Genomic DNA, 16,727 nt, shown 5'->3' with positions numbered 1-16,727 from the left:
GATTTTCCGGAATTGTTGTTTGTTGTTTCCGGCCTCATTTAAACTTGCCTAAATTGTTAGTTCAATTATGTTTCACCTCTTTCCATGTTTGACAACATTTAATATTGTTGGTTAGCCTAAACGAGAGAGAACTAAATATTTGAATGTGGTGTTTCGTCAATATGCAACTCGTTGCATATTGAGCTCCACTTAACTTGTAGTATTGTTTGTTGCACTTTGCCATGCCATGCCTCATTAAATCGGACATGCATCATACTTGTTTGTGAATCATGACATGTTTATGCTTGTGTGTTTACCATATTGTTTGCTTCTTTCCGGTTTGCTTCTCTCGTTAGCTTCGGTTTCGTTCCGAAGTTGTGAGGATTCGTTCGACTACGTTCGTTTGTCTTCTTCATGGACTCGTTCTTCTTCCTAGCAGAATCTCAGGCAAGATGACCATTACCCTTGATATCACTTCTATCTTTTCTTGATAGTTGCTTCGTTCTATCACTATGCTGCGCTACCTATCACTTGTTTACCATGCCTCCCAAATTGCCATGTCAGCCTCTAACCTTTTCACCCTTCCTAGCAAACCATTGTTTGGCTATGTTACCGCTTTGCTCAGCCCCTCTTATAGCGTTGTTAGTTGCAGGTGAAGTTGAAGATTGCTCCATGACGGACATGATTATGTTGGGATATCACAATATCTCTTATTTAATTATAATGCATCTATATACTTGGTAAAGGGTGGAAGACTCGGCCTTATGCCTGGTGTTTTGTTCCACTCTTGCCGCCCTAGTTTCCGTCATACCGGTGTTATGTTCCTTGATTTCGCGTTCCTTAGACGGTTGGGTGATTTATGGGACCCCCTTGACAGTTTGCTTTGAATAAAACTCCTCCAGCAAGGCCCAACCTTGGTTTTAACATTTGCCACCTAAGCCTTTTTCCCTTGGGTTCTGCAGACTCAAGGGTCATCTTTATTTTAAACCCCCCCCCCGAGCCAGTGCTCCTCCGAGTGTTAATCCAAACTAGAGCACCGTGCGGGACCATTCCTTGGCAACTTGGATTCATCGGTACCTGTACGCTTAGCTTATCCGGTGTGCCCCGAGAACGAGATATGTGCAGCTCCTGTCGGGATTTGTCGGCACAGCGGGTGGTCTTGCTAGTCTTGTTTTACCATTGTCGAAATGTCTTGCGAACCGGGATTCCGAGGCTGATCGGGTCTTCCCGGGAGAAGGTATATCCTTCGTTGACCATGAGAGCTTGTGATGGGCTAAGTTGGGACACCCCTGCAGGTTATATTATCTTTCGAAAGTCGTGCCCGCGGTTATGAGGCAGATGGGAATTTGTTAATGTCCGGTTGTAGATAACTTGACACTTGACCTCTTTACAACGCATCAACCGCATGTGTAGCCGTGATGGTCTCTTTTCGGCAGAGTGCGGGAAGTGAACACAGTTTTGGGTTATGTTTGACGTAAGTAGGAGTTCAGGATCACTTCTTTATCATTGCTAGCTTCACGACCGTTCCATTTGCTCTCTTCTCGCTCTTATTTGCGTATGCCAGCCACCATATTTGCTTAGTGCTTGCTGCAACTCCACCTCATTATCACTTCCTACCCATAAGCTTAAATAGTCTTGATCTCGCGGCTTTTGAGATTGTTGAGTCCTCGTGACTCACCAGATACTATCACAATAGTTGCAGGAGCCGATGATACCAGTGCAGGTGATGCAACCGAGCTCAGATGGGAGCTCAATGAAGATCTTGGTCGTTGCTATGTTTCGTTTCATGTTGATCAGTAGTGGAGCCCAGTTGGGATGATCGGGGATCTAGCAGTTGGGTTGTCTTCTTTTCTTTTGGCTTCGTCCGTAGTCGGACTATGTGTGTACTCTGAATGATGTATGATTAATTTATGTTCATTGTGTGAAGTGGCGATTGTAAGCCAACTCTTTATCCCATTCTTGTTCATTACATGGGATTGTGTGAAGATGACCCTTCTTGCGACAAAACCACAATGCGGTTATGCCTCTAAGTCGTGCTTCGACACGTGGGAGATATAGCCGCATCGTGGGTGTTACAAGTTGGTAAGCAGAGCCATCCCCGACTTAGGAGCCCCCTGCTTGATTGTTTGCTGGCGTTGTTGAGTCTAGAAAAAAATGTTTTGAGTCTTAGGATTATATATATCGGAGAGTAGGATTCTTTTTACTTCTCATTCCCTTCTCATTCTCTTTCCTCGCCTCAAATTTCACTAAACTTTTTTGTAGGATCACGCGGGTGTGACACTCCAAAATTTTTACTTTGGTTTTCAGCAAAAAAACTTTGTGGTTTTTGAAAAGAGGCCATTTAAAATTTTCCAGAAAACCTTCCTCTTAAAAAACTTTCTTTCCTTTGGCAAGGTTTTTATTCTTGCTTCAAACTTTGGTGTTTGACCTTTTGAAACTTCTTCTCTGTTGGTTCTCTCCCAAAATTATTTTGGGAGTTTAATCTTTTTCTTTTAAAAAGAAACTCCATGAAATTTGGGATTTTCATATCTTGGAACCACCATGACTTGGCATTTTTGCCCATGTGGTAAAACCCCTCCAAAACCTCCCCTACAACTTGTGATCAACCTAAATTCTCTGTCCCAACTAATCCAAACTGGTTTTGGATTTTTATTCTAATTATTTTTCCCCTCATTTCAATTCTGAAAATTATTTGGAGCCTGAGAGATTTTCAAAGCAAGTGCCCTATTGCATTTGAGTTTTGACCCCAAACCAATTCTCCTGGATTGTCCTTTGAACCCACAACCCAGAACCATCTTGATCCACTCCTCCTCTTTTCAAATTTTTCAAAATACAGTCCCTGCAAGTTTGGACCAGATTTGCCAAATTTGGTGAAATTCATATCCACACTGCTCCAAAAATTCCACCAAAAATCATGCAGCCTACTTGAGCAAGGAGAAGCCACTCCACCAAAAATCAGCTCAAGGAAAAATCACCAGAGGCCAATTTCATTCGGTCGAACACCTGGTGGGCACTGTTACTGTTCAAAGTTCAGTTAAATTCAGTTTTCAGTTTCGACAGTTTCAGTCACGCGGCCACAGTGCACTTGGCACGTTGCTCGCGGCCTCGCTTGCTTGTCCGAAGCTTCACACATGCACTTGGCGCGACCCTGGCGTCGGTGGTGCCCTGGCCTGCCTGCGCCGGCGTGTCTTGCGGCGGCTGGCTCCCCATAACGGCCGACTGGGAGGAGAACGGCGGCGCAACGCCGTTCGGCGCCGCCCAAATCCTCTGGTAGCTCCGCGTGGCCGTCTCCGTGCCAGCGCACGCATGCAGCACCGTCGCCGTGGCGCAGCACGCACGGAGCGCGCTCTCTGCCGCCGACGGGCCCGCGCCGCCCCGTTCCGTCGAGCTCGACCCAAACACCCAAACCCCGGCCAGTTTAGCACTAAAACGGACCCATTGAACCTCCATGATGACGCTCGACCCCCTAACCACCCCGACCGAGCACTGCGCCACCGTAATCGCTCGCCGGTGATCCTCGTTCACGGCAACCGCCTCGGACCGCCTATATAAAGGGGTCCCGAGCTCACTCTCGTGCACGCAGCACCCCCACTACTCACCAACACCCCGCCAGGCCACTAGGGGGACCTCGAGGAGGTCTCCTCCCCCAGCTCCGGCCGCCTCGCCCCGCCTCGGCCTCCAGCCCGATTCATTCTGGTGAGGCCATCTCCGGCGCTCAAACCCCGTTCGTTACCTTCTCTAACTGCCAGGAGCATGACCCCCTCTTCAATTTAACCTTTGCAGCCCTCTCCGACGAGCCCCTCGACCACCCGAGCCGCCGTCCGCCGGAGCAAAGCTCGCCGTCGACGTGGTGCTCGCCGACCGACTCCACCACCATCAACTGACGCGGAAGGGTACCCTGAGCACGGAGGTACTCCCTGATCTCTCTGCCTCGCCGTGGATCGCCGCCGGCGACCACCGCGGCTCTCGGGCGCCGGCGAACTCTGCCGCCCCGTTTGAACATTTGAACCTGACAGGTGGGACCCCACTGTCAGCCTCTCTGCTCTCTCTTCGAATCGTTTTCTGGAAGCGCCTTCGGGCAGAATGCGTTTTCTCTTCGGGCTGGCGTAGTCGCTACCGAAGCGTTTTCTGTTTTTATAAACTAGCCCCTGGTAATCTTCTGTTTCATTACAGATAAGTCCCTGGACAAAAACCCTTATAACTTTTAATCAGAAAAGTATTTTTGATTGATTCTTTTTCTATTCTCTTTAAAATTTTGTCTAGTTTTTTATCAGATTTATTTGAAAAATATTTGGTTTACCTTCTGTGCTCTCCTTGGTATTTACGTTAGCGCATATATTTTCTTTAAACAGTAGATACCGAAGGAGGTGACGGAGCCGCGAACTTCACCGAGCTAGGCTCCGACTACTCTGAACCAGGCAAGCATGTTTGAACTTTTGATATGATGAGTGTCTCGGCATGTTTTGCATTTACTTAGTTTCATGACATGTTGGTAAGCATACCGATGAACGTTATTTTATGTGATAATAAGGTGAGTGAGTTCAATGATCCATACGTGGATGAATGTGAATATGAATGGCCATGTGTTGGCATGAGGATGGGTACGATGGCAGTGTTGTAGCATGCCAGTCTTACGCCAGACTATGTGACTTCAGTGTCAAACCATATCGGTCCAGTACCTATCATTTCCTTCCTTGTACTACCACATGTTTTCCGCAAGGAATATGGTTTAGTAAGTTGCAAACCACTTTCATGGTACACACCAAAGAGGAGAGGCCGTGATGATGGTTCCATGGCCCTGGATTAAAGCCAGTCATCCGGTCAGGGGGCATGGGTGTTTCCGGTTGGGACCGAGAGGGGGGGCACCCCTTAGAGCGCGCGTATATAAATTTGATCCCATGCTATTCGAGATTGTGATCTCCCCGTCTCAAAAGTTTTTCTTGGACGATGACTAGGGTGATTCCTAGCATCGAGAGGTAGGATGGGTGTGTACCGGTTAGCTGTGTTTTCTTCTGAAATACCGTAAACGGAACTAGTCCTTCGTGACTACGGAAATCCGTTGACTGTGGGAAAAATTTTGTACAAACTCTGCAGAGTCATATATTCCTCCAAATCATCTCTTCCATGTCAAGTTTCGTTCCATCTTATCCTAATCAATTGTCAGCTTGATGACAGAGACTCCGGTGAATCGCATGAGTGCTAAGTCCGATTGAATGATTATCCCTGCGGATGGACTAACCCGTTTATTCTCATGGATTGAATGTTTATTATGAGTATTGTTTACTGGTAAATTTAAAGCCCTTTTTGCAATGTCGCTCAGACGTCCGACTGTGGCATTTCTTTTAAAGCCCTTTCTGCGATGTCGCTCAGACGTCCGACTGTGGCATTTCTTTTAAAGCCCTTTCTGCGATGTCGCTCAGACGTCCGACTGTGGCATTTCTTTTAAAGCCCTTTCTGTGATGTCACTCAGACGTCTGACTGTGGCATTTCTTTTAAAGCCCTTTCTGCGATGTCGCTCAGACGTCCGACTGTGGCATTTCTTTTAAAGCCCTTTCTGCGATGTCGCTCAGACGTCCGACTGTGGCATTTCTTTTAAAGCCCTTTCTGCGATGTCGCTCAGACGTCCGACCGTGGCATTTCTTTTAAAAGCCCTTTATGTGGTGTCGCTAAGATGCCCGACTGTGGCATCATTTCCTTATTTTTATTTGTTCACCTTTCGAGGCGTCGCTTCAGACACCCGATCGGTCCTTATTTATGTTCTGTGGAATTTCAGGCGGACTACCGCCGTTTTCCCTTTTTACTTACCCGTTATGCCAATTTTATTTATTGTGCATTAAGGAATTAATCATGTTGCATCCATGCATGCATTTGTTATATCTTACGTCCGAACTGTCTTGCGATTACTTTCAAAGTACTCACTGGCTTGTTGATTTGGCCAGATGCTGACGAAGGCGATCTCATGGATGAAGAGTTCGATAGCGAGTCCGACACTTAGAGGAGTCCCAGTCAGTCTCGTGCGACCCTGGATTTGGCCACAGTGCACTTGGCACGTTGCTCGCGGCCTCGCTTGCTTGTCCGAAGCTTCACACATGCACTTGGCGCGACCCTGGCGTCGGTGGTGCCCTGGCCTGCCTGCGCCGGCGTGTCTTGCGGCGGCTGGCTCCCCATAACGGCCAACAGGGAGGAGAACGGCGGTGCAACGCCGTTCGGCGCCGCCCAAATCCTCTGGTAGCTCCGCGTGGCCGTCTCCGTGCCAGCGCACGCATGCAGCACCGTCGCCGTGGCGCAGCACGCACGGAGCGCGCTCTCTGCCGCCGACGGGCCCGCGCCGCCCCGTTCCGTCGAGCTCGACCCAAACACCCAAACCCCGGCCAGTTTAGCACTAAAACGGACCCATTGAACCTCCGTGATGACGCTCGACCCCCTAACCACCCCGACCGAGCACTGCGCCACCGTAATCGCTCGCCGGTGATCCTCGTTCACGGCAACCGCCTCGGACCGCCTATATAAAGGGGTCCCGAGCTCACTCTCGTGCACGCAGCACACCCACTACTCACCAACACCCCGCCAGGCCACTAGGGGGACCTCGAGGAGGTCTCCTCCCCCAGCTCTGGCCGCCTCGCCCCGCCTCGGCCTCCAGCCCGATTCGTTCTGGTGAGGCCATCTCCGGCGCTCAAACCCCGTTCGTTACCTTCTCTAGCTGCCAGGAGCATGACCCCCTCTTCAATTTAACCTTTGCAGCCCTCTCCGACGAGCCCCTCGACCACCCGAGCCGCCGTCCGCCGGAGCAAAGCTCGCCGTCGACGTGGTGCTCGCCGACCGACTCCACCACCATCAACTGACGCGGAAGGGTACCCTGAGCACGGAGGTACTCCCCGATCTCTCTGCCTCGCCGTGGATCGCCGCCGGCGACCACCGCGGCTCTCGGGCGCCGGCGAACTCTGCCGCCCCGTTTGAACATTTGAACCTGACAGGTGGGACCCCACCGTCAGCCTCTCTGCTCTCTCTTCGAATCGTTTTCTGGAAGCGCCTTCGGGCAGAATGCATTTTCTCTTCGGGCTGGCGTAGTCGCTACCGAAGCGTTTTCTGTTTTTATAAACTAGCCCCTGGTAATCTTCTGTTTCATTATAGATAAGTCCCTGGACAAAAACCCTTACAACTTTTAATCAGAAAAGTATTTTTGATTGATTCTTTTTCTGTTCTCTTTAAAATTTTGTCTAGTTTTTTATCAGATTTATTTGAAAAATATTTGGTTTACCTTCTGTGCTCTCCTTGGTATTTACGTTAGCGCATATATTTTCTTTAAACAGTAGATACCGAAGGAGGTGACGGAGCCGCGAACTTCACCGATCTAGGCTCCGACTACTCTGAACCAGGCAAGCATGTTTGAACTTTTGATATGATGAGTGTCTCGGCATGTTTTGCATTTAGTTAGTTTCATGACATGTTGGTAAGCATACCGATGAACGTTATTTTATGTGATAATAAGGTGAGTGAGTTCAATGATCCATACGTGGATGAATGTGAATATGAATGGCCATGTGTTGGCATGAGGATGGGTACGATGGCAGTGTTGTAGCATGCCAGTCTTACGCCAGACTATGTGACTTCAGTGTCAAACCATATCGGTCCAGTACCTATCATTTCCTTCCTTGTACTACCACATGTTTTCCGCAAGGAATATGGTTTAGTAAGTTGCAAACCACTTTCATGGTACACACCAAAGAGGAGAGGCCGTGATGATGGTTCCATGGCCCTGGATTAAAGCCAGTCATCCGGTCAGGGGGCATGGGTGTTTCCGGTTGGGACCGAGAGGGGGGCACCCCTTAGAGCGCGCGTATATAAATTTGATCCCATGCTATTCGAGATTGTGATCTCCCCGTCTCAAAAGTTTTTCTTGGACGATGACTAGGGTGATTCCTAGCATCGAGAGGTAGGATGGGTGTGTACCGGTTAGCTGTGTTTCTTCCGAAATACCATAAACGGAACTAGTCCTTCGTGACTACGGAAATCCGTTGACTGTGGGAAAAATTTTGTACAAACTCTGCAGAGTCATATATTCCTCCAAATCATCTCTTCCATGTCAAGTTTCGTTCCATCTTATCCTAATCAATTGTCAGCTTTGATGACAGAGACTCCGGTGAATCGCATGAGTGCTAAGTCCGATTGAATGATTATCCCTGTGGATGGACTAACCCGTTTATTCTCATGGATTGAATGTTTATTATGAGTATTGTTTACTGGTGAATTTAAAGCCCTTTCTGCGATGTCGCTCAGACGTCCGACTGTGGCATTTCATTTAAAGCCCTTTCTGCGATGTCGCTCAGACGTCCGACTGTGGCATTTCTTTTAAAGCCCTTTCTGCGATGTCGCTCAGACGTCCGACTGTGGCATTTCTTTTAAAGCCCTTTCTGCGATGTCGCTCAGACGTCCGACTGTGGCATTTCTTTTAAAGCCCTTTCTGCGATGTCGCTCAGACGTCCGACCGTGGCATTTCTTTTAAAAGCCCTTTATGTGGTGTCGCTAAGATGCCCGACTGTGGCATCATTTCCTTATTTTTATTTGTTCACCTTTCGAGGCGTCGCTTCAGACACCCGATCGGTCCTTATTTATGTTCTGTGGAATTTCAGGCGGACTACCGCCGTTTTCCCTTTTTACTTACCCGTTATGCCAATTTTATTTATTGTGCATTAAGGAATTAATCATGTTGCATCCATGCATGCATTTGTTATATCTTACGTCCGAACTGTCTTGCGAGTACTTTCAAAGTACTCACTGGCTTGTTGATTTGGCCAGATGCTGACGAAGGCGATCTCATGGATGAAGAGTTCGATAGCGAGTCCGACACTTAGAGGAGTCCCAGTCAGTCTCGTGCGACCCTGGATTTGGCCACTGTTTTATATCCGCTTCTGCTACCAAATAAATTTATCGAGCCTCACCTCGACGTTCGATGAAATGATATTCTTAGAGTCTTGTATTTCCCTTCCCGCTGTGCTTTTCCACCACCAACCTATCCATGAGTCAGTAGTATGTCTCCACACCACTGTGTCCTGTCCGCCATTATGTATGATTATTGGCGTGCTTGTAATAATTTGGTTGAGCGACCGCAGTTCAACCCTGTAATATATTTTATGCTACTGGCTTATTGTATCAAGAAATTGTCTACCAGTGAGGAGGATTTCTCTCATACTGGACTCAAAAGATTGGTTTATCAATAAATATTTTTATTGGAAAACCGGTCGTGACAAGCTTGGTACCAGAGCCAGGCTGACTGTAGGAAGCCACTAGGTGCGATCACTAATTGGTTATTAGCCTGATAGAGCTAATTTATGCTTTTACAATTGTAGTCATTTTCTGTCAGTCAGCATAAATTTATGATCTGACCCTGCAGAATTTTGCCTACTTTTGTAGATGGCCAACGTCAGCTGCGAGTCTCAGACCTTCGCCAACGTGCCCGATGGGTTCGTCAAGCTTCTTTCTTCCATCGTTCAGGTCGCGATGGGGCCATCCGTGCGCCCAGTCTTCACACTCTACCAGCACCGAGTCAACGACAGTCTGACCATGCACCAGGCCGCAGTGCAGTTCAAGGGAGGGCGTGGTGAGTTACGCCGCTTCCGGTTCGTGGGAAGAGCCATGCCTACGGAGAGGCATGCTATGCAGATGGCAGCCCGCGAGGCGATAGCTCGTCTCAGGGATGTCCTTCCCGCGATGAAGACTCGTCGTTACCGTTATCTTCCGTGCCATGTGCCTTACACCTGTCACTACGCATACTCCTGCCCCAGAGGAGAACGAGACGAGGCTTTTGAGATGCTCATTGAGTATCTCCGGGCCCTGGAGGCAGCCTTCGACAACCTGGTGGACGACTTCGTAGCTACCCGCATGGACTCAGTCCATGGCTGTGCTGCCAACAGGAGGGAGCTCCTACCCATCGCTCCGCCACCGACTTTTGTCTCGTCATCAGCATCTTTTACGCCTACTCGTCGCCTGCCTTCTACCGAAGAATTTAACCAAGTCATTGCACCCACTCCAGCGCGCACTACACCAACCTTCGCGCCCACTCCTGTACGTGTTGCTCCGCCCCTGGCAACCGCTCCGTCCACTCTGCGCAACACTACACGTATGGAGCCCATTAGCGAGGAGGAAGTCGAGTCCCCAACCTCGCTACGCCTCGCCCTCGGCAGGGCAAGGGAGATCGTCAACATCTCTGCCTGAGTACGCTTAGCTGCCGTGTATTGTACCGCTTGTAAGATATGTACATAGGTTGTGAGAAGTAGCCTGTTTGCGCATCATGTAGAATCTGGAGAAGTGCACTAGCCTTAATAACATGTCAGGATTATGTACGCATATCCTGAGTGATGTACTGTATAATTACCGCCCGCGTGTAAGTTATGTAATGAGCAGTCCTTCTCCGTGCACAAGTCGATTAGTTTTTCTTAAGTAAGCTGAGTTATTTAATTCTATTTGCCAGCTTTATGCATTTTTTTGGATTTGTTTTTGCGACTCTTTCCGCTTTTCTTATGGGTTTTACAAAATATATCCCGAGAGTGAAAAATGTCTCGTCCTTGGACTCGCTCCATGCCAATTCCATCAGAGGAAAATTATGATGCACAACCCAGCAACGAGTTCACTCAGGGACAGTCAAGCCAACCGGGCAATGAATCGGCACTTTCACAAATGTGCCGCCTTTATGAACAGAGTCAGCAACAACATCGTGAAATAATGAACCAAGTCATCAACATGGGGAATCATCATGGACAGTATCAGCAACATTCCAAGTTATCTGAGCTACAGAAGACACGTCCTCAAACATTTTCTCACACTGACAAGCCTCTTGAAGCCGAGGACTGGCTTCGAGATATGGAGAGGAAATTAATTATTGCAAAGTGTTCAGATCTCGAGAAAGTATTATATGCTCCACACTATCTCATAGGAGCAGCCGCATCGTGGTGGGAGAATTTTCTGCACATGCATCCCAACGAAAATGACATAACCTGGGATGATTTCAAGGAAGGTTTCCGTGGTGCACATATTCCTAAGAGTATTATGAAAATCAAGAAGAGAGAATTTGATGACCTCAAACAAAGGAACATGACAGTGTCAGATTACAACAGTCAATTTACCCTATTATCCCGCTACGCCAATGAGGAGCGTATGACTGAAATCAAGAAGATGGAGAAATTCCTTGACGGTCTGGCGCCCGCACTTAAATGCCAACTGGTCGTGCACACTTTTCCTGATTTTAAAACGCTGGTGGACAAGGCCATTACTCTGGAAAATGAGAGACGCAGTCTGGAAGATATCCGCAAGCGAAAAAGGGACCAGACTAATCACACTCGCAATCACAGAAGCAAGATAGATTTTAAAAAGGGTGGGACCCCCAAATTCTCATCCAATGTCTCACGCCCAACCAAGAATTTTCATGCAAGGGACAAGGAATTCACCTATCGCCCCGGCGTTACTTGTTACGCTTGTGGAGAAGAAGGGCATTATGCCAAACAGTGCCCCAAGCCAAGGAATTCAACCCCAAAGCCGAACAACGGCGGAAATAATTCAGCGCCCAAACGAAACAATTTCAATCCCAACAATAACCACAGGAAGGGTCATCTGAACCACGTAACCAAAGAGGAGGCACAAAATGCTTCGGATATCGTACTCGGTACGTTTCCTGTCAACACAATACCTGCAATGGTTTTGTTTGATTCTGGAGCTTCTCACTCTTTCATCTCGAAAAGTTTTGCTTTGCAAAATAATTTTTCGATGCTTCCTTTGGAGAAATCCATAATAATCAAGTCCCCCGGGATTCAGCAAGTTTCTCAGAATTACTGTCAGAATGTAGTCATTGAGTTTGAAGGATTGGAGTTTTACGCAAATCTTATTGTATTGGAAAATAAAGGACTGGATGTCATCCTAGGGATGGATTGGCTAACCACCAATAAAGGTTTTATAGACTGTTTCAACAGGACCGTGATTCTCACACACCACCAAGGGAAGACAATAAGAGTATCAGCCAAGGAAGGAAAAAGACCCCGACAACCGAGATTAAATAAGGTGGACGTTTCTGAGCTAAACAAGGTTCCAGTAGTGTGTGAATTTCCAGATGTATTCCCTGAAGAGCTGCCAGGCATGCCACCAGACCGAGAAATAGAATTCCGCATTGAGCTAGCACCAGGAACCACCCCCATATACAAGAAACCATACAGAATGGCACCATCCGAGTTGATCGAATTGAAGAAGCAAATAAAGGAATTACTGGATAAAGGATACATTCGGGCCAGCTCCTCACCTTGGGGATCACCAATTTTATTTGCCAAGAAGAAGGATGGAACGCTGAGATTGTGTATTGACTATCGAGCACTTAACATGGTCACAGTCAAAAACAAATACCCGATGCCAAGGATAAACGATTTGTTTGATCAACTTGCTCAGGCCAAGGTATTCTCAAAAATTGACTTAAGGTCAGGATACCATCAATTGAAGGTACGAACAGAAGATATCCCCAAAACAGCCTTCACCTCCAGATATGGACTGTACGAGTTCACAGTGATGCCATTTGGATTAACTAATGCCCCGGCATATTTTGTTCACCTCATGAACAAAGTATTTATGAAGTTTATGGACAAATTCGTCGTAGTATTCATCGACGATATTCTGGTATACTCCAAAACACCAGAAGAGCACGCAGAACATCTCAGGATTGTACTAGGAGAGCTAAGGAAACACCAATTGTATGCCAAGTTCAGCAAGTGCGAATTTTGGCTAAGACAAGTAGGTTTTCTAGGCCACGTGCTGACTCAAGACGGTATAGCAGTGGACCCAGAGAAAGTCAAGGCCGTACTTGACTGGAAGTCACCAGCCAGCGTAACGGACATACGGAGTTTCTTGGGAATGGCAGGATATTACCGTAGATTTATTGAAGGATTTTCCACCATATCCAAGCCTATGACACAGTTACTCAAGAAAGATAAGAAGTTTGAATGGACGGAAGCCTGCGAGAAAAGTTTCCAAGAGCTAAAGCGGAAATTAACAACAGCACCAGTATTAATTGTACCCGATATACACAAGGATTTTGAAGTATTTTGTGACGCATCCAGAAAGGGTCTCGGATGCGTGTTGATGCAAGAAGGCAAGGTTGTCGCCTACGCTTCAAGGCAACTTCGCAAACACGAGGAAAATTATCCCACTCATGATTTAGAAATGGCAGCAGTTATTCATGCACTCAAGGAATGGAGGCATTTTCTACTTGGGAATCGATGTGAGATATATACGGATCACAAAAGCCTCAAATACATTTTTACGCAGCCAGAACTAAATTTACGGCAACGCCGCTGGTTGGAATTAGTAAAGGATTATGATGTTGGTATCCATTACCATCCAGGGAAAGCAAACGTAGTGGCCGATGCCCTGAGTCGAAACCCCAGCTCCGACGGGAACTATCTGCACAGCTTGAGGCCCGAATTCCATCAAGAATTTGTCAAGCTCAACTTGATAATGGTAGCAGAAGGCACCATATCAAACTTGGAAATACAACCACACCTTGTGGAGAAAATTAAAGAGGCTCAGTCCGGTCACCCCAGCATTGAAGGAATTAAAAGGAAGTTGAGTATGGGCAAGGCCTCGGAATTCGTCATAGACAATGAAGGAATATTATGGTACGGAGAAAGGCTATGCGTGCCAAACATAGAAGACCTTAAACGGCAAGTTTTAACTGAAGCACACACCACTCCATATTCGATCCACCCTGGAGGAACCAAAATGTATAAGGATATTCAGGAAAGATTTTGGTGGCACGGTATGAAGAGGGACATAGCCGCTTTCATTGCATGTTGCGACTCATGTCAACGCATAAAAGCTGAACATCAGAGACCAGCCGGACTACTGCAACCTAACAAAATACCTGAGTGGAAATGGGATGAAATAGGGATGGATTTTATTGTCGGATTGCCTCGGTCACGACACGGGAATGATGCCATATGGGTCATCACTAACAGGTTGACCAAAGTAGCACACTTTATTCCAGTGAAGACAACCTACACCACTCAGAGGCTTGCCAGGATTTATCTTTCCCGCATAGTCTGTCTGCACGGTGTCCCGAAGACTATAATTTCCAACAGAGGCACTCAGTTCGTCTCAAGATTTTGGGAGCAATTACAACAGGCTCTGGGAACCCAACTAGCCTTCAGTACCGCATACCATCCATAGACTGATGGACAAACAGAACGCGTAAACCAAGTTTTAGAAGACATGCTGAGAGCATGTGTCCTCACCTATGGGACCAGCTGGGAGGACAGCCTGCCATATGCCGAGTTCGCATACAACAATAGTTACCAGGCCAGCCTGCAAATGGCTCCTTTCGAAGCCCTATACGGAAGGAGATGTCGTACCCCGTTAAATTGGTCAGAGACCGGAGACAGCCGCATCTTCGGACCAGATATGCTCAGAGAAGCCGAGGAAAAAGTCAAGCTAATCAGAGACCGACTTAAGACCGCTCAAAGTCGACAGAAAAGTTATTATGATCAGAAACATCGTAGGGTCAGCTTCGAACCCGGTGAATTCGTATACTTGAAAGTATCCCCGATGAGAGGATTGCAACGGTTTAAGATTAAAGGAAAATTAGCACCAAGATTCATTGGACCATTTTGCATAGTGGCACGAAGAGGCACTGTAGCCTACCAGCTAGACTTACCCGAAGACTTGTCCGACATTCACGACGTGTTCCACGTCTCTCAATTAAGGAAGTGCGTAAGCAACCCAGAGAAACAAGTATCTCATGAGAACATTGACATACAGCCAGACCTCACTTATCGAGAACGTCCCATAAGAATATTAGAGGAGTCTGAAAGGAGGACCCGACAGAAAACCATCAAGTTTTTCAAAGTCCAGTGGAGCAATCACACCGACAGTGAAGCAACTTGGGAAAGCGAGGATTTTCTTCGGACAGAGCATCCACACTTATTTAAGGATCAGCTGAAATCTCGGGGACGAGATTTTTCCTAAGGGGGTAGGTGTTGTGACACTCCAAAATTTTTACTTTGGTTTTCAGCAAAAAAACTTTGTGGTTTTTGAAAAGAGGCCATTTAAAATTTTCCAGAAAACCTTCCTCTTAAAAAACTTTCTTTCCTTTGGCAAGGTTTTTATTCTTGCTTCAAACTTTGGTGTTTGACCTTTTGAAACTTCTTCTCTGTTGGTTCTCTCCCAAAATTATTTTGGGAGTTTAATCTTTTTCTTTTAAAAAGAAACTCCATGAAATTTGGGATTTTCATATCTTGGAACCACCATGACTTGGCATTTTTGCCCATGTGGTAAAACCCCTCCAAAACCTCCCCTACAACTTGTGATCAACCTAAATTCTCTGTCCCAACTAATCCAAACTGGTTTTGGATTTTTATTCTAATTATTTTTCCCCTCATTTCAATTCTGAAAATTATTTGGAGCCTGAGAGATTTTCAAAGCAAGTGCCCTATTGCATTTGAGTTTTGACCCCAAACCAATTCTCCTGGATTGTCCTTTGAACCCACAACCCAGAACCATCTTGATCCACTCCTCCTCTTTTCAAATTTTTCAAAATACAGTCTCTGCAAGTTTGGACCAGATTTGCCAAATTTGGTGAAATTCATATCCACACTGCTCCAAAAATTCCACCAAAAATCATGCAGCCTACTTGAGCAAGGAGAAGCCACTCCACCAAAAATCAGCTCAAGGAAAAATCACTAGAGGCCAATTTCATTCGGTCGAACACCTGGTGGGCACTGTTACTGTTCAAAGTTCAGTTAAATTCAGTTTTCAGTTTCGACAGTTTCAGTCACGCGGCCACAGTGCACTTGGCACGTTGCTCGCGGCCTCGCTTGCTTGTCTGAAGCTTCACACGTGCACTTGGCGCGACCCTGGCGTCGGTGGCGCCCTGGCCCGCCTGCGCCGGCGTGTCTTGCGGCGGCCGGCTCCCCGTAACGGCCGACAGGGAGGAGAACGGCGGCGCAACGCCGTTCGGCGCCGCCCAAATCCTCTGGTAGCTCCGCGTGGCCGTCTCCGTGCCAGCGCACGCATGCGGCACCGTCACCGTGGCGCAGCACGCACGGAGCGCGCTCTCTGCCGCCGACGGGCCCGCGCCGCCCCGTTCCGTCGAGCTCGACCCAAACACCCAAACCCCGGCCAGTTTAGCACTAAAACGGACCCATTGAACCTCCGTGATGACGCTCGACCCCCTAACCACCCCGACCGAGCACTGCGCCACCGTAATCGCTCGCCGGTGATCCTCGTTCACGGCAACCGCCTCGGACCGCCTATATAAAGGGGTCCCGAGCTCACTCTCGTGCACGCAGCACACCCACTACTCACCAACACCCCGCCAGGCCACTAGGGGGACCTCGAGGAGGTCTCCTCCCCCAGCTCTGGCCGCCTCGCCCCGCCTCGGCCTCCAGCCCGATTCGTTCTGGTGAGGCCATCTCCGGCGCTCAAACCCCGTTCGTTACCTTCTCTAGCTGCCAGGAGCATGACCCCCTCTTCAATTTAACCTTTGCAGCCCTCTCCGACGAGCCCCTCGACCACCCGAGCCGCCGTCCGCCGGAGCAAAGCTCGCCGTCGACGTGGTGCTCGCCGACCGACTCCACCACCATCAACTGACGCGGAAGGGTACCCTGAGCACGGAGGTACTCCCCGATCTCTCTGCCTCGCCGTGGATCGCCGCCGGCGACCACCGCGGCTCTCGGGCGCCGGCGAACTCTGCCGCCCCGTTTGAACATTTGAACCTGACA

This window comes from Triticum dicoccoides, chromosome 6B, assembly GCF_002162155.2.
Source record: "Triticum dicoccoides isolate Atlit2015 ecotype Zavitan chromosome 6B, WEW_v2.0, whole genome shotgun sequence".
Taxonomy (NCBI): Eukaryota; Viridiplantae; Streptophyta; class Magnoliopsida; order Poales; family Poaceae; genus Triticum; species Triticum dicoccoides.
The sequence above is the reverse complement of the archived record's forward strand: the minus strand, read 5'-3'. Positions refer to the sequence as shown.